This window comes from Anolis sagrei, chromosome 1 (assembly GCF_037176765.1).
Source record: "Anolis sagrei isolate rAnoSag1 chromosome 1, rAnoSag1.mat, whole genome shotgun sequence".
In the NCBI taxonomy this organism is placed as follows: Eukaryota; Metazoa; Chordata; class Lepidosauria; order Squamata; family Dactyloidae; genus Anolis; species Anolis sagrei.
In genome coordinates, this window is record NC_090021.1 from 35,127,765 (window position 1) to 35,144,798 (window position 17,034).

At 38.8% G+C, this 17,034-nt stretch overlaps 1 protein-coding gene across 3 annotated transcripts in view; it reads right to left on the reverse strand.

Annotated features, from left to right (window-relative positions):
* ESRRG (estrogen related receptor gamma) overlaps nucleotides 1-17,034 on the reverse strand; it is a 501,516-nt gene that overhangs the window by 236,160 nt on the left and 248,322 nt on the right. The gene's annotated exons all lie outside the window — the stretch shown is intronic.

Here is a 17,034-nt window from a genome sequence, read left to right on the forward strand (position 1 = left end):
ACAATTCCATGATCGAAATTAGCCAGACCTTTCACTGGAAGTTGACACCTTATCACACTATCTGTTCAACTTGTGTACTGAACATATTGGACATACAGACAGATGTCACTCAGAGAGGGAGACATGAAAATTGGAGGAAAGAGCATTAACAATTTTAGATCTGCAGATCACATCATAGTACCAGGAGGGCATAACAAAAAATTCAGATGACACCAGAAGAAAGTGCAAAGGCATGTTTACAACTGAACATTAAGAAAACAAAATAATGACCACTGATTATTTACAAAACTGTTGAATAAATGATGATGATGATGATATTGAAATAGTTAAAAGATTTCCCATACCTTGGCTCAGTAATTAATCAGACTGAAGATTACAATCAAGAAATCTGGGACTTGAAAAGGAAGCTTTGACAGAGCTAGACAATACCCAGAAATGTAAGTATGTATTCTTGAATACTAAAAGTAGAACTGTCCTTGTCATCCTATATCCAATTTCAGTGCATGGTTTTGAAAGCCATACATAGTGAGAGCTGGACAGTGAAGAAATGTGGTGGTGATGGTGAAAAGTTCTACTGATATAGTGGACAAATAAAAGTGTTCTAGATCAAATCAAGACCAAACATTCCCTAGAAACCAAGATGGCTAAATTTCCCATATCTATCATGAGAAGACATGACTCACTAGGGACATGCTATTAGTGCCAGGAAAGAAGTAGAAAGCAGGGGGAATCATCTGACTTTGTTCCCTCACATCATGGTCTGTCTTCTGAGATGGTCAGCCAACCAACATCCTTTTCCCATCCTTCCCCATATTTCCCTGTTTTTTGGAATTAGGTACCTGAAAACGTATTCTGGGTTCCATTTCCATGCACTTTGGAAACAGAGTCCCACTGGAAGTGCCATTACATCACATGATGGCCTCTGTGAGACTCAGTTTATGAAGCACACGGAAACAGAATACAGACTGTGTGGGATGAGGTCCTAGAAAAAGTTGCCTGCTGAGATAGAAGGCAATAGGTAAAGAGAAATACTGCATTATAGATGAATTGACACAATTAGGGAAGCCATGGCAATGTGTCTGAAAGACCTGAGGGAGAGCTGCTGATAATAGGGGTCTTGGAGATCGCTCATTCACAAATTCCCCATAAGTGAAGCCAACCTGACTGCAATTAACAAAAGGAAACATAGATATACCATTACCCACCACCTGAAGCCCAAAGGGAGAAATAAGTAAAATATAATAAATAATACAAAACCCTTTGGTTTTCCATTTAGGGAAGGATACGTAGAATTTTGAACCAGACTGGGAACTGGTCTCACCAAATTATAAGTCTCAGAATTCCATAAGATGCGGCCATGGCAGATAAAGCAAAATCATAGTTTTATGATTTTGTAGAGCAGAATGGCCCTTGGTGTAAGGTATCTTGACAAAAAAAAAGACTTTCTTTCCATCTTGAATGTGTGACTGAGGTCTCAATTATGACAGGTGTAATGTTCCACGAGAAAGCCAGCATGTTGTAGTGGTTTGGGTTTTGGACTAAGACTTTGAAAAGCAGAATTTGAATCCTCAGTTGGACATGGAAACCTAGATGGCCTTGAGCAAGTCACATTCTTTCAGAAGGTAAAAGCAAACTCCCTCTGAAAACAAACCATGGCAGATTCTGTTTAGGATACACAACAGGTACACAATAACAGCAGAGTTACATGATATGTAAATAACCCTAATTTATCAGAGTAGAAATAAGCTTTGTGTCTTTTATTCTTGTATACTTTTACACGCCTTTTAAAGTGTGTTCTACATATTCTATTAGTTATAATATATTTCTTAGACTTTGAAACCATGTGAGCAATAATAATGTATTTAGAAAGGGTACTATTTTTAATGTTACATGGAATTTATACTCCAGTATGTATAGATTATTCTATCATCTGTTTTTTTGAAAAATGGTAAAGCTCTTTAGCTGTAGCTAAATATATAAAGATGTAAACCTTTATATTCAGCTGCATTAGAGGTTGTACTGAAATTCATATATTTAAAAGGCAGGGGCATTTGCACTTTGCTACCAGATGACTGAGTAACTCACTCATGGGTCTGCCACTTATGAGTAATGGCATGCTTTTCTCATTCTTTGACTGTTAAGTATTTTCTCTCTGTCTCTGTCTCTCCCTGTATATATTAATATATAATTTCCATGTTGCTTATCAAGATGCATGCAAACAATATCTACTGCTGTTCAAAAAAAAAAAAAAAAGAGGAAAGGACATTTTCAGCAGCTACTGGGAAATTAACTTCCCAATCAAGGTGCTGACCTGTTGATTTGCAAGAAAACATGCATAATTTCCTAGCTATTTTTCTAATGCATCACACAGGCTAAATAATTAGGTCATATTCATTACATTTTTATCATTAGCGAAGCTTTTTTTTTTCCTCTTAAAAATGTTGCTGTGTTCTCAAGAATTTTCCAGCAGTTGTCAGCTGAGTTCATGACAGGGCTAAGAATGTATCATTCTGTGTTTTTATTCATTTTATATCACTCAGAGATGAAAAATGCAGTCATTTTAGAGAACAGTTCACATAGAACATAGGAGATAGAAAAATTTTAAGGCTTTAATGCATACATAGGGACACATACACACACATATACTGCATTCATGTTTTCAGGGTGGTCTATTTTGGGTTAAAATCAATGTGAGCAATCCAAGGCAATATATGTATTTAGTTGTCATATTGCTCCACATATAAAATAAAAAAACTGAGTACAATGGGCTAGTTCTTTTAACCAAAAGGCAATTCTTGCCAGTAGATTAAATGTGCAGATTAGATACAATAGATCATCATTGTCTTTTGTCTGCTCACCCTGTACCTGAATTACTTTGCAAAGACAGTTGAACTGGGACATGAAGCAAATATTCAGTTTCAGAGATCTGCAAGGAAAAGCACCTCCTAGGTTCAGCACTCCTATTTCTCTAATGGCTTTTTGACAAGTTAAATTCTGTGTGAACAAGGTGCATTTTGCATATGTTGTGTCTTCAAGTCATTTCTGATTTATGGGGTTTTCTTGACAAGATTTAGTCTGTGGGTTTATACCATTCCTCTGAGGCAGAGAGAATGTGATTTGCCTAAGGTGTGATTTGCCCTGGTTTCCCAATCCAACACTCAAACCATGACATTACACTGCCTCAACTTTACACGTAAAATGGATCTACACTGAACCCTTCCCCAGGGCTGATCTTAAGTGATGAATGTTGGATTGGCGCTGGGATGGTTTAGGCCACTCCCCCTCCTGGCCCACTGTACAGCCAGGAAGGAGTGGTTCGGTGCTGCCAAACTGACACCCTTACTGTCTCCCTCCCACTCTTGTCAACACAGTGGCCACCAGGAGTGCCATAGTTAGTATCAGCCACTCATCACTTGAAGTGAAGCCACATGGGAGAGGAGAGGGAAGAGAGGATGAATTGCCCATCAGTATCACACCAGGCAACAGCTGACCAATACTAACTATGTTGATCATGTTGGCCACCATGACATCCTGTATCGCTGGGCCACCCAAGCATGGGAAAATGGTGTGGCTGTGTAAACAGTTACAGCCAGTTTGTTTTTTAACCAGCCCAACTGCTTTAACGGACCCGAAGTTGAAGTTCGTTCCAGATTCTTGGATAAAATTTGGAGGAACCCATGTGTGTGGTTAATGTGCTTCAAGGTTACATTAAGGTGGTCTTGGCCCATGTTAACCCGGATCAGTTCCATACATTTAGCCACCATGGAGCTAATTCATCAATGCTTCGAGATAAGATGTCAGTATACGTGTGCCATAGAGAGAAAATAAATTTTCAGAAAATAAACTGGAAAAGAATGTGCTGACTCCAAAGAATGGGGAAAACTGCAACTGACAAATGTGGAAATCAACATTCTCTCTTCCGTTAACTTTCTTGGAACAAATGTGTGACTAAGTAACATCAGAGTGTGGTCAAGGTGACAAAAGTTATTAATGGGGAAGAACAAACAAATCAGGAGATTATTAACAAGCTTGCTTTTTCCTGAACTTGCCCAGGATGGCAAGACTTGTTTTTGAATTTTGAACTCAGTTTGTATCAATTGAAGTAAGATGAGAAAGTGGAAGAAAAACTGGGACATTTTAAAAGTGGCTGAAAAAGTGGGATGACAGAGGATTAATTGGGACTATCCCTGCCAACTTGGAGCAGCTAGAGGGTATGGGGAAAGCCATCTACCAATGCAGCTACATTTTTATGCTTCCAGGAAGGAAGAGTGGATGAGAAGAAAATATAGTTAGGCCCAGTTCTTTTTCCTAGATCTCTTTATGGCAAGCTCCCCCAAACTCCCACATAACCTATTTCCTTGCAAAAGCAAAACATCTTCTCAGCTGAAATAAAGAAGCATTCTAAGCTTCTTTATCCAGAAAAACACAGATTTCTTTTTTTTTAAAACACCACAAAACAGAATTCTGTAACTTACTGTGCTGGCACAACACCACTGGGGTAAATGGTATACTCGTACCACAAAGAAAACATCACAGGTACAGTAAATGTGAAAGAAACAATGCAGTGGAAACAACAGACTGAATAAAGCCAGGAGACATTATTTGCCTTGCATCACCATTGCTATGTGACCTTTGAAAAAGTTGCACTTGTTAGTGTAGAGCCCCAAGAAGTTTTGAAAGAGTAATACATGAAGATGTCATAAAGAAACAGGCTGCTGAAGAGCTAGGCACAAGTCTAACTATATATATGATCACTCTTCTATACTATTTCACAAGTCGCCTATTTTCATATAGCACAATCAGACTAACATAAAATATGTTATCATCTAATAATGTCTTCTACTCGAGTTTTTGTCTTTGTCACTATATGACATTTATTTAACGGCTCTGTTTGAAGAAATTCTTCCTAAATTCCTTTAGAGCTTGACCCTTTGCAGCTAAAGTTCACGCCCTCTTGTTCTGCTATTTGACACCAACTCAAATAGACTTGCCACTGGTTATTCCCTATAGAAGTTTCTCTTACACACCTAGAATATGCCTTGTTCATGACCTTTTTATTGCTACTTGATATTTATACCAACCTATTGGGCATTCTTCTGATTGTCACATTACCATATTCTTTTCCTGTTCCATATTCTACATTCTCCCTATGCATTCAAGGCAGAACATGGGGTCCTAATCCATAAGAAATGTCCAGCATCTCTAGTCCAAGTCTGACTTAAAAGGAAATGAGCTTTTCACCAGGAGAGATTTCAAATTTAACAGTAACACATTTTCCTTCCTTTCAAAGGTTGCAATCCATCTGTTCTACCTTACCTATTTTGGTTTGCTTGTTAATTTAGAATTTTCTGTAAATGCAATACAAAAACTATTTTATATTAAAGGATACTGGTGGTATACTTTATATATAGTCACTCCTAACCAGTGATAGTCAACAATAGAAGCGGTAGGTAGAAACCAATAGGAATCAGGACATCTATGCAAAGGGGTTACATCCATCTTGGTTTTTGACTCATACATTTAAGAAAGCGCATCCATCTAATAGAGCATCTTTATTTTGGATTTTCACCCAAGCATTTATCCTGGGTTCACAAAAAGTGACAACCATCCAATATGGAATTTTATATAAAGACACGTGTGCCTTAAGGACTGCAGTAACAGGAATTTGGGCAAACTAAGAGAAAATCACTCCTTATAGCCTCTTGACAGGTGAGCATTCTAAATCTTTTTCAAGCCCTGTTCACTATGCCTATCAAAATAGGAAATCTATTTTGATGTAGCACACTTAACAATTACCTCAATTGATTAAAATGTTCAACTAACCATCTGAGGCTATTAATGTACAGCCTTTTTATCGAGTTCAGACACAAGCATGTATGTCTTTATTGATCATTTCAACTAATATTTTACCAACACTTAAAATAATAATATTTTTGTTGGTTTTCGGCTGGTCAAAAACTAAAGCTTACATAGCTCTTTAGGATATCTCCCTCTTCCCTCAAAGTGGAATGCAAAATACAATGAAAGTAAAGTGTAAAATAAAAATACTTTTCTAATTTTGAAAATTTATATTTATTTATTTATCGTGTCATCAGCAACCATTGTTTTACAATTCTAACAGAGCAAAAAAAACACAGAGATTAAAATGAAAAAGAAAAAAAAAGAAAAGAAAAAAAAACCACACAGATTTTGTAAATTTGGTATTTGGTTAAATGTCCTTTGACCAGTATCTGGCCACTTGGAGTGCCTCTGGGGTTGCCGCAAGAAGGTCCTCCATCGTGCATGTGGCAGGGCTCAGGGTGCATTGCAGCAGGTGGTCAGTGGTTTGTTCTTCTCCGCACTCGCATGCCGAGGATTCCACCCTGTAGCCCCATTTCTTAAGATTGGCTCTGCATCTCGTGGTGCCAGAGCGCAATCTGTTCAGCGCCTTCCAAGTCGCCCAGTCTTCTGAGTGCCCAGGGGGGAGTCTCTCATCTGGTATCACCCATGAATTGAGGTGCTGGGTTTGGGCCTGCCACTTTTGGACTCTCGCTTGCTGGGGTGTTCCAGCGAGTGTCTCTGTAGTTCTAAGAAAGCTATGTCTTGATTTAAGTCGTTGACGTGCTGGCTGATACCCAAACAGGGGATGAGCTGGAGATGTCTCTGCCTTGGTCCTTTCACTATTGGCTGCTACTTCCCGGCGGATGTCAGGTGGTGCAATACCGGCTAAACAGTGTAATTTCTCCAGTGGTGTAGGGCGCAGACACCCCGTGATAATGCGGCATGTCTCATTAAGAGCCACATCCACTGTTTTAGTGTGATGAGATGTGTTCCACACTGGGCATGCATACTCAGCAGCAGAGTAGCATAGCGCAAGGGCAGATGTCTTCACTGTGTCTGGTTGTGATCCCCAGGTTGTGCCAGTCAGCTTTCGTATGATGTTGTTTCTAGCGCCCACTTTTTTTTTGATGTTCAGGCAGTGCTTCTTGTAGGTCAGAGCACGGTCCAAAGTGACTCCCAGGTATTTGGGTGCGCTGCAATGCTCCAGTGGGATTCCTTCCCAGGTAATCCTCAGAGCTCGGGATGCTTGTCTGTTCTTAAGGTGAAAGGCGCATGTCTGTGTTTTAGATGGATTAGGGATCAGATGGTTTTCCCTGTAATAGGCAGTAAGAGCACCTAGAGCTTTGGAGAGCTTCTGTTCTACCATCTCAAAGCTCCCTGCTTGAGCAGTAATGGCGCGATCGTCAGCATAGATGAAACTCTCTGTCCCTTCTGGCAGTGGCTGGTCATTTGTGTAGATGTTGAACATGGATGGAGCAAGCACGCTCCCCTGAGGCAGGCCGTTCTTCTGTTTCCGCCATCTGCTTCTCTGGCCCTGGAACTCAACAAAAAAGCTCCTGTTTTGTAGCAGGTTTCCTATCAGGCGGGTGAGGTGGTAGTCCTTTGTGATATTATACATTTTTCTCAGGAGGAGGCGGTGGTTCACAGTATCATAGGCTGCTGACAAGTCTATGAAGACAGCTCCTGTGATCTGCTGCCTTTCAAAGCCATCTTCTATGTGCTGGGTCAGGTTCAGCACTTGCGATGTGCAGCTTTTGCCTTTTCTGAAGCCAGCTTGCTGTGGGATCAGACAGGGGTCTATATTTTCCATAATTCTATGCAAAATAAGTCTCTCCAGAACTTTGTAGAGGTGGCACAACAGGGAGATTGGTCTGTAGCTTTTTGGGTCATTACGGTCTTTGCCTGGCTTCAAGATGGCGATGACTCTTGCTTTCCTCCAGATTTTGGGGATCTGACAGGATGCAGTGCAGTTGTTCATCAGCTCCAGCAGCCAGAGCCTTGCTTTTGGACCAAAGTTCTATTTTGAAAATAGTTTGTAGTTATTTGCATGTGCTTTATTTCAGTCATTTATCAGCATAGTATGAACTACAGAAAGGATAGGGTACTGTATATATGTGTATATAAGTTAACTTCATGTATAAGTTGAAGGCCATCTTGGGAGCAAAACATTCTGGATTTTGCTATGGCCATTGCAGTCTCTCTGCAGAGAAGCTTTTGCAGAAAGCTTTGAAGTCCACCTCAAGCACTCAAACTGCTTTTCCATGTTTCTGTTAAACTAAGGCTGCAAAAGAAGGTGAGGAAGAAGTTTCTTCGGTTTGGGCAAGGGAGGTGCAATGGGGTAGGAACTTCTTACCTCAGTCTCTTGTCACTGCCTTCATATTGGGTCTTTATTTCAATATTGACTTGAGTATAAGTTGACTTAGGTTTGGGGGTTTGATCACGGAGACTAAGATCTTCTGGGGAGGCCCTGCTCTCTGTCCTGCCTCTTTTGCAGGCACGATGGATGGGGATGAGAGACAGGGCCTTCTTAGTGATAGCCCATTGACTACAGAACTCCTTCCCCAGTGATGTTAGATCAGCTACTTTCCTTCTAGCCTTTAGGGCTAGAAGGAAACATGGCTTTGGGATCAAATTTTTGAAGAATAGCTGCAGTGCAATAAATGAACATAGAATCTGTGCAATGATATTCGGAATGGCTCTGGGTTACAATTTTGGATTATGTAATTTTAATAATTGATGTAATTGTTTTTAGATGTTTTAACTTTCTAGTTTTTAATGTAGATGTTTACCAATTATATGTTATTTTAAGGCACTGACTTGTTGCCGATATGTGAGGCCGCTCTGAGTCCCCCTTGGGGTTGAGAAAGGCAGGATACAAATATGGTAAATAAATAAATAAATCTTTTATCAAACACTTTTTTTTACTTATACACATATGGTAATATGGTATTACTACTAGCACAGTGAGTTATATATTTTTACAAAGAGGTGGGCTCAATTTTTTTCATTTTGATCTATCAAAGCTGTTGCCTTGCATTTCTAAAATAAAAGATAAACTTTATGGAACTTCACAGAGAAGCTAGATGACCCAAGCCCAAATATACATTCACATTTGTTCCTTTGCTGAACTCTTGTTAACTGATGTAGTCAAATATAAATGAAATGATTTTATCAATATGTTAGTGAATGTGCTGTTTCTCTGTCAGATTTATAAGATATAGTTTATTACATTATATTGCAGATTGAAAAGAAAACATGGGTGCTTGTTACTCTATGTTATTAGCTTGAGGAAAGCATTTTTAAAATGCTCATTTTGGAAACTATATTAAATAATTTCTGAATTTTGATTTTACATTATTATGTATTTTTTCAAAGATGTGGGGAGGAAAACTAGATTGACAATATTGCTTTGCAAATCAGCCACAGTACCAAGATTTCAGGTACTATCTAATGGTGTTGTTCTATTTGCAATAAGCTTTGGATCTTGCAGATTCTATGCAACTGTGAATGAAAAAGAAGGCAATTTCCCTTCTTACACTTTTGTAAGGGGATTCACTGCCCTCTTGAACAAATTTCATGGGGCATAGAGACTTGCAGGAGAAAACGTCTTTTTCTATTAGTAGAAGAACCCACTGGTAACAAAACCATTTTATGAACAGAACAGCCCCATTGGATTCTATCTCTTGACTTTTAAAAATGTAAATGGTACAATATTTTCCAAGAAGCCCTTTGTCAGGGCACCCATTCTCTTATTGTTGATTACTAGATTTTTTCCACCTTTCAGTTTTGCTTGAATTCTGTGATCTAACATGTTTGTAGCAAAACAGTGTCATTGAAGTACTGTGCAAGATGTCTCATAATACTTTTAATTTAAAGCATACCCTCTTCTACAATCTGAGATACAATTAGAGGTGCAAATAAGATATGATTTATTAAAAGTTACTAATGGGAATACTAGCCACCTGGGTTCAGAATGCATGAGGAAGGATGATGGATGAAATGATGGATTCATAGTTCAGTCAAGCAACCAATCCAAGCAACAGCTGCAGTGACTATTCTGCGAGAGCCTGTGCAGTGAAGCATAATTAACATCAAACAATAATTTGCACTTCCATAGTACCAGTCATCTTGCAGCAGCATCTAGCACATATACGGCTGAAGCAAAAAATGTAATAAGCATGTGATATAGGTTGCAAATTCATGAGCCGGTTTCCAACACTGACTTTATTGACCTCTAAGTTTCTCATCCAAAATAAGTATATTTTGATCTTGGCCAAAGTCATGGTCTAAAAATACTTGCAACCCAGTTCTGTACATGATTACTCAGAAGTAAGGGCCATTAACTGAGACCCCCTAAAAACTGATCATTCAATGCAGTTCAAAGCTAGCTTCTAACTGTGACGGCCAGACCAAAAACTCCCACAAAAGCTCTTGAAAAAAAAGCCCTTAATGTGCAGCAAGGCTTTGTGATTTGTATAATCACCATCCAGGCCTGACACTGGTTCATGGAGTTCCTATGTAATCATCTGCACAATGAAACCACTTTTTAAATGCTGGATCAAAATGTCATTAAATGGTCAGTATAGATGGAGCCTAAGAAATACTTCTGAATAGAGATGTAAACATTGAGATTATTTTGTCATCAAATGCAAGGGTAGCTAATTTTCAGAATTTCCTCCCCATTGTGGGAGAATATGGACTATGTCCAGTTTGCTGTCTGTATTCATTTCTCCAGAAGTGTTTCAAGAAATTACTCTGTGAATAAATGGGAGGGGGGGTTGCATGAAAATCAAGGCGTTTTGTGCCACTTCCTGCATTTTTCAGTAAAACACTGTTTTTGCAAGCACAAACATTGTTGTACTTTACTCTGGTGGGCTTTGTGAAAAATATGTATTTTGCACAAGGATACCCACCATTGTTTTTGAAAACTTTAGGTTTTGGATTCAATATTTGGGCTTTGTATGAAAACATTTTTTTCATTCTACTGAAGACCATGTTGGATTTTCTATTTGTGCAAAATGAAACAGCAATGATTTTGCCTGGCATTAGCTTTTTTGGAGTATGAATAACTACCCACCAAATACCCCAAAGCCTCCTCAAACCTCTACTACCCAAAATATATTTGAGAAAATCAACCCTCTCTCCACAGTAAAAAAGTGCCCAGAAGCAGGTAATATTTAAAGAATCTGCCAAGCCACACAAATTGGTTACCGACTACGGAAATAGAAACTGGAAGCCACCACCAGGTTTGGTTGTTTGTGGCTAGTTTCAGGTAAGCCTGATGAAGAGCCTCCTCAACTCAAGTTAACGTACCTAAGAACAAGTGCAGTACTTAAATAACTTTGATTCCAAAAAATAAATTTGCAAGCAAGATGCTAAAAACTATTTGTCTGAAAAATAGCCCCTGCCACAGGCAAAATTGTCAACAACATCAGCAGCAACAAACCCAATATAAATAGTCATTTTGATTAGTTGCGTACCTGCTAGTATATAATGGCAATCCTGAATTCCCTTTATTCTCATGGAAGGTACTCTCTTCTACTTCTAGTATAGCTGAGCAGACAATATTCAACAGTTCACCATCTGCCTACAACCCAACGCTCATACAGCCCAAAAATGTCTCCCAAACCATCTGAGTAGTATTTTCAAGAGGCACATGAGGCCAAAAAGCAATATCCTGGAAGTAGATTCCAGGCCTTGCAGAACCAGGCTTATTTAACAAAGACGTGGTAACATCTGCTTCTGCAATTGCTAACCACAGTGCTGAAAAAGCAGCTCTCAAAGCTTAGTTTCCTAACCCAATGTGTACAACAAATAAAGCCTGACCAGATTTTCTTCTACATAGTACTATTTTTTAAAAAATAACAAAACCCTCTTTTTTTTCAAGTTTTCATTTGTAAGACTTTGTAATGCATAGTTCACATAACTTCTACCCTGGCATCATTACACAAACGATTATCTTTTCTCCAGCTTCAGCAGCAGCTTGCAATGCTGTGAAAGAAGGGGCAGCAAAACATGTCAGGTAGCTTTACTGGGACATAATAAAAGTATACTACATGGACTTTTGGGCCTTGGGGAAGAGATCGAACTTGGGAGAGACTGCTATTTTGGTTGGATGCCATAGTAGCAGAAGCCACACATTCATTTGCTTTCAAACAGGATGTAGTTCTCATTTTAGATTGATTTTGACACTGCACTTATGCATTCAGTGTGGCTTACAACATGCATAGGACTGCTGTGCTTGAGCTTTTCCTCCCACCTGTTTATTTGAAATCATCAAAAGCATCTGTTTAACCCACTGTAGAATCCAGTGTCATTCTCAGTTCAGGGCTGATTTTGAGTTTGGAAGTTTGATCACAATGCCCACTAGAGCTATTCGGTGTTGCATGTAGGCTTAGAGCTTACAGGAAAGAGGCCAAGTGCAACAGCAGGTGGAAACAAAAGCGACAGTAAATATTTTAAGCATACATGCCATGTTATTCCCATCTCCCACTCATGGTTAAGATCCTACTCAATGTAGACAAATTTCCTCTTTTTCTGACAGAATTCTTTTTACAAATATGAACCTTAATGTACAGTACTTACCCAATCATGAGTAGTTAATTTGTGTGTGATCCCATTCATTCTGGTAACATTTTTCCAATGTTTTACATAAGTAAAGAGATAGCAGGAAAACAGATGGAGAATACTATAATGAATTGAAATGTTCTATTTAAAAACTGTTTGTCAGCTGTAGTTAAGTTGACACTGTCAGCATGGCAACAAATCACAACACTTCACACGTTGTGCTGCATGTTTAAAGCAGCTACAAAGACAGGAGTGGTAGACTGGAACTTAAGATTTGAAAACTCAGTAAAGGAATGGCTTAGAGAGTTGAAAGAAGACAAAAATGGCATGAGTCCAACAGCACTGTACTGGAAGCAAAGGAATGTCCACTCATTCAAGCACGCACCCTAGTTGCTGCTGACATCTTCCTCCAGCTACATTTTAGCTCTCATGCCACTCAAAAAAGTCCCCCCTCCCGAACTTCAAGATTCATCTTTTGAAGAGCTCTGGAAGATGAAGAAGGAAGCATCTGGGGAATGGCTAAAGAATAGCAGAAATAATTATTCAATTATAAAGAAATGTATCCTGCCCTCATAGTAGTTCTTGAATGTAATGACTACGCAGAAAGAGAATTGGTTTGTACTGGCAACAATTAACGGCACTGATTTCACTTGGTGATCTATATATGTACTCGTACTAAATTATTTGTAACCATGTTGAGCCTTTTTTTTACCCGCATGAAAAAGACATAGATCATCATGCATAAAGATCAGACATGGTTGGAACAGTGATGACTTGATTTATTAAAGCTTTAAACAAGTTTCATGCATTAAAGATCCTCTTAAGGAACATGACATGTTCTTTCTTTAAAAACAGCTACACGTTTCAGGACAAGTGACATGATCCAAATGATCTAGGCTGACTTTGATGGCTATTCTAATGCAGGGCAGGGATGGCTGAATGACTCACTGTCTACATTCCTGCTTTAAACAAAGAAAAAAAATCATTTTATTAAAAATGCTTTCTCTTTTTTCTTATGAGAACTGAGCACAGAAGACATTTTCTCTTTTTTCTTTTTTTCAATTCATCAGTACAGCTCTTTCTCTGATCATAAAGACTGCTTGAGACTCCAATAGCAGCACAAAGTGATTTTAGCTACAACATAAACCAAACTAAATCCTGAATTCATTTACACTGGCACAAAGGTAAATCATCCAGAGCAGGACCCCCAAACTAAGGCTCACAGGCCGGATGCAACCCTCCAATATCATTTACCCAGCCCCTAGCCTAAACTTTAGACTTTGGGATGCCCTAAGAGTGAAACGACTTGAAGGCAGACAACAACAACAACAATCCTAATTAACTTATCAGCCAAAAGCATTGGCTGAAATACTGGTAAGCTTATGTTGGTTAAAATTGCTCTTCGTTTTAAATGTTGGATTGTTCTTTCCTCTTTTTGTACTACAAATATATGTGCAGTGTGCATAGGAACTCATTCATGTGTTTTTCAAACTATAGTCCTCCCCCGCAACAGTCTGAGGGACTGTGAACCAGCCATCCATGTCTAAAGTTCTCTTCTGCTTCATGTCACCTCCCCTCCCCTGAAACATTATACCATCTAAAAGTAAAAACAAAACTTAAAGATAGGGCTACCATTTAAAAAACAATTTATTCTAAAGTAAGTGGAAGGATCTGATTTGGGCATAGTATGGCATGTAGGGCATATTAAATCCTACCATATAGTTGGATATTGTGCCAACAATATATAATTCAAAATAATGGTCTGTCCATTATATATCTATGTCTATATCTCATAAATGGTTGGGAGAGCCTACTATATTGGTTTGAGCATTCAAATGTGACCTTTGAGACCAATCCATGCTTGGCCATGAAAATATACTGGCTGACTTAGGGCAAGTCCCAATGACTCAGCCTAAGGGGGTGGCAAAGGCACCCCCCCTCAAATAAATCTTGCCAAGAAAACTCTATAATAGTTCAGCTTAGGACTGCCATAAATCGGAAGCAATATTTAACAGTAGCAATATCTAGCAGCAACAGTAGCAATATCTAGCAGCAATATCTGCTTGGTCCAATCTAGAGTGGGCCATTGGGACACTAAAGGTTTCATTTTCCTATTTTAGGATCCCTGCACTTACTCTGCAGTAAGACTGGAACATGTCATAGCTGTTTATGAAACCTATTATTTCTGGTTCCTGATCTGTGACACATTTCTATATGTTAAAGTTTGGAAGTCGCAGAGCTAACTTGACTGACTGAAGCCACAAAGGTGCTTAGAGACTATCAGATCAGATTTCTCATACAGAAAACAATATTTAATTTTGGAATCCTTTTTATTTGTTTGTTTGCATTTTTTGCTCCAATTTAGAATATGTTTTTGTAGTTATACTGTTAAGTCTTTGTATGAATGCATTCAACCTTGGATAAACATGAAACAGTGTGCCCTGTTCCTATTTATATGACTGTTTAAACTTTCTTATGCCTTTCTGAACTGTCTTAAGTGTAGCAATGTTGTGCAAACTTTCCTGATGCTTGTTTAATTTATATAGTGCCTTTCTTTGGCCAGGGTTCCAAAATCACAGAATCCTAAAGTAGGAAAAGTTTCCAAGGGCCATCCTGCCCAACCTACTGCCCTGCAGAAACACAAAATCAAAGCACTCCTGACAGATAGCCATCCAGCATTTGTTTAAAAACTTTCAGACAAGGACACTCCTAATAATATTCAGTTGGAATTTAGTTTAGGTAGTTTGAACCCGTTGCTCCATGCTTTGGAGCAGCAGGAAACAATTCTGCTTCATTTCAAATATTAAAACATGATTATGATGTCCCCTTCCCTTCTCCTAGCTAAATATACCTAGCTCTCTAAATCACTCCCCATAAGGCTTGGTTTCCAGACCTTTTAGCAAATTGATCACCCTCCTTTGGACACATTGCAGCATGCCAATATCTTTCCTGAATGTGGTGCTCAGAACTGGACACAGTATTCAGGTGAGGTCTGGACAAAGCAGAATAGAATGATACTATTACTTCCCTTGATCTAGACCACTGTTTCTCAAACTCAGTTCCTCCAGATATTTTGGTCTTCAGCTCACACAATTCCTACTATCTGGTAAGCTAGCTGGGATTTCTCAGAGCTAAAGTCCAAAACACTTGGAGGAGTGGAGTTTGAGAAGCTACACACTATATTGAGAAAGAACTTGCCTGACTGTCATTGCTAGTCAGTATCAACACCCAGGCTTACATGAGTCACAGTTTGATTTTATATAGGGCACTTTCCATGTTCCCCAGTAGCTAGCCCAGTCTGGTTCATTGTAATGGTGCATCTAGTATGAGAACTAGATTTTAGGTGGGCTTGAGCAAACGTATAACTAAATATTACCCGTCTCACATAATATAAAGATGTAGCAGATAATACTTGGATGGCAATTTTTGTGCTATGAAGGTGTCTTTAAATATATATGTAGCTTTTAAAAATAGGAGTTATTGGATCTATGTGGCTACACTCTGGAAATCAGCATAGCAATGACTCACAACTGCAATCCTGAAATAGCAGTTTGGCAAATGAACAGTGCTTTCATGTGTGCCAAAATGAGGAAAACAAGGAGTTGAGAGGAGATAGCCGTGGCTAAGACTAAAAAAATGAGAGCTTTCTGATGGCACAAAGTTAGAAATATTAGTACCAAAGATACTAAAATTGTTTAGAACAGTGGGGTGCAGAAATAAAGCACTATGGGAAGAGTGTAAAGGACTTAAACAGCAAGTATGTAGCATAAGGAATAAACATGCTGCCATAATTGGGGTATTCTATTTCTTCCACCCTTTGGTTGACGATAACAGCAGGTTATTAGAAATGGATCACTGGTGGTGGCTATAAATCTGTCTTAAGGATTGGACTCAGTACTCCAGACAGTCCCTTTACAGTTCAAATTGTCTCACAAAATAGAAGGGAATACTTGGGACATTAGGTTATGCTTTATATAAGCTGAAAGACCATATCACCCAATACCAACATGCTTTAAGATCTTCATGGAAAGACTTTATTTCAGTCCCACCACTGTCACAGATCTGTTTGGTGAAGACACAAAAAAGGGACTTCTCAATGGCTGTGTTCACCCTCGGGAACACCCTTCCATGAAAGGGCTGGCCAGTCCCTCCCTGCTTTCATTTCCTGATCATGCAAATATGTTTTTGTTTAAGGAAACTTTTAATGTATAACCAGAAGGGGTTTTTCTCAAGGATGTTTTGTTGATCTTTTTAAATTTTGTAATTTTTAATGATTTCAAATCAGCAAGGGGCTAACCGGCCCTCTGGGACAGATAGATTACCTCCACTGCTAATTATCATTCCCTCATCTTTTTTCATCCCCTATGCCTTTGGAGTGTTGGTGCGCATCTTGTCCAGAATTGGGAAATAAATATTATGGATTCTGGAACTGTTTTGAGGCCAACATTCATGATTAAAGTGATCACTTCGTGGCCTCAAACCTGTTCCTGTCATGTTAATGACAATGAAATCGGTTTCACTGAACTGGTTCCAAATAGATCTAAGTAGCAAGTGTAGATGTGCCTTTAGTCCTATTAATAGGTTTGCTAAATTTTGCAAATTTTTTTTCCATATTTCCATATTGTTATTTTTTCCTTTTCTTGTGCA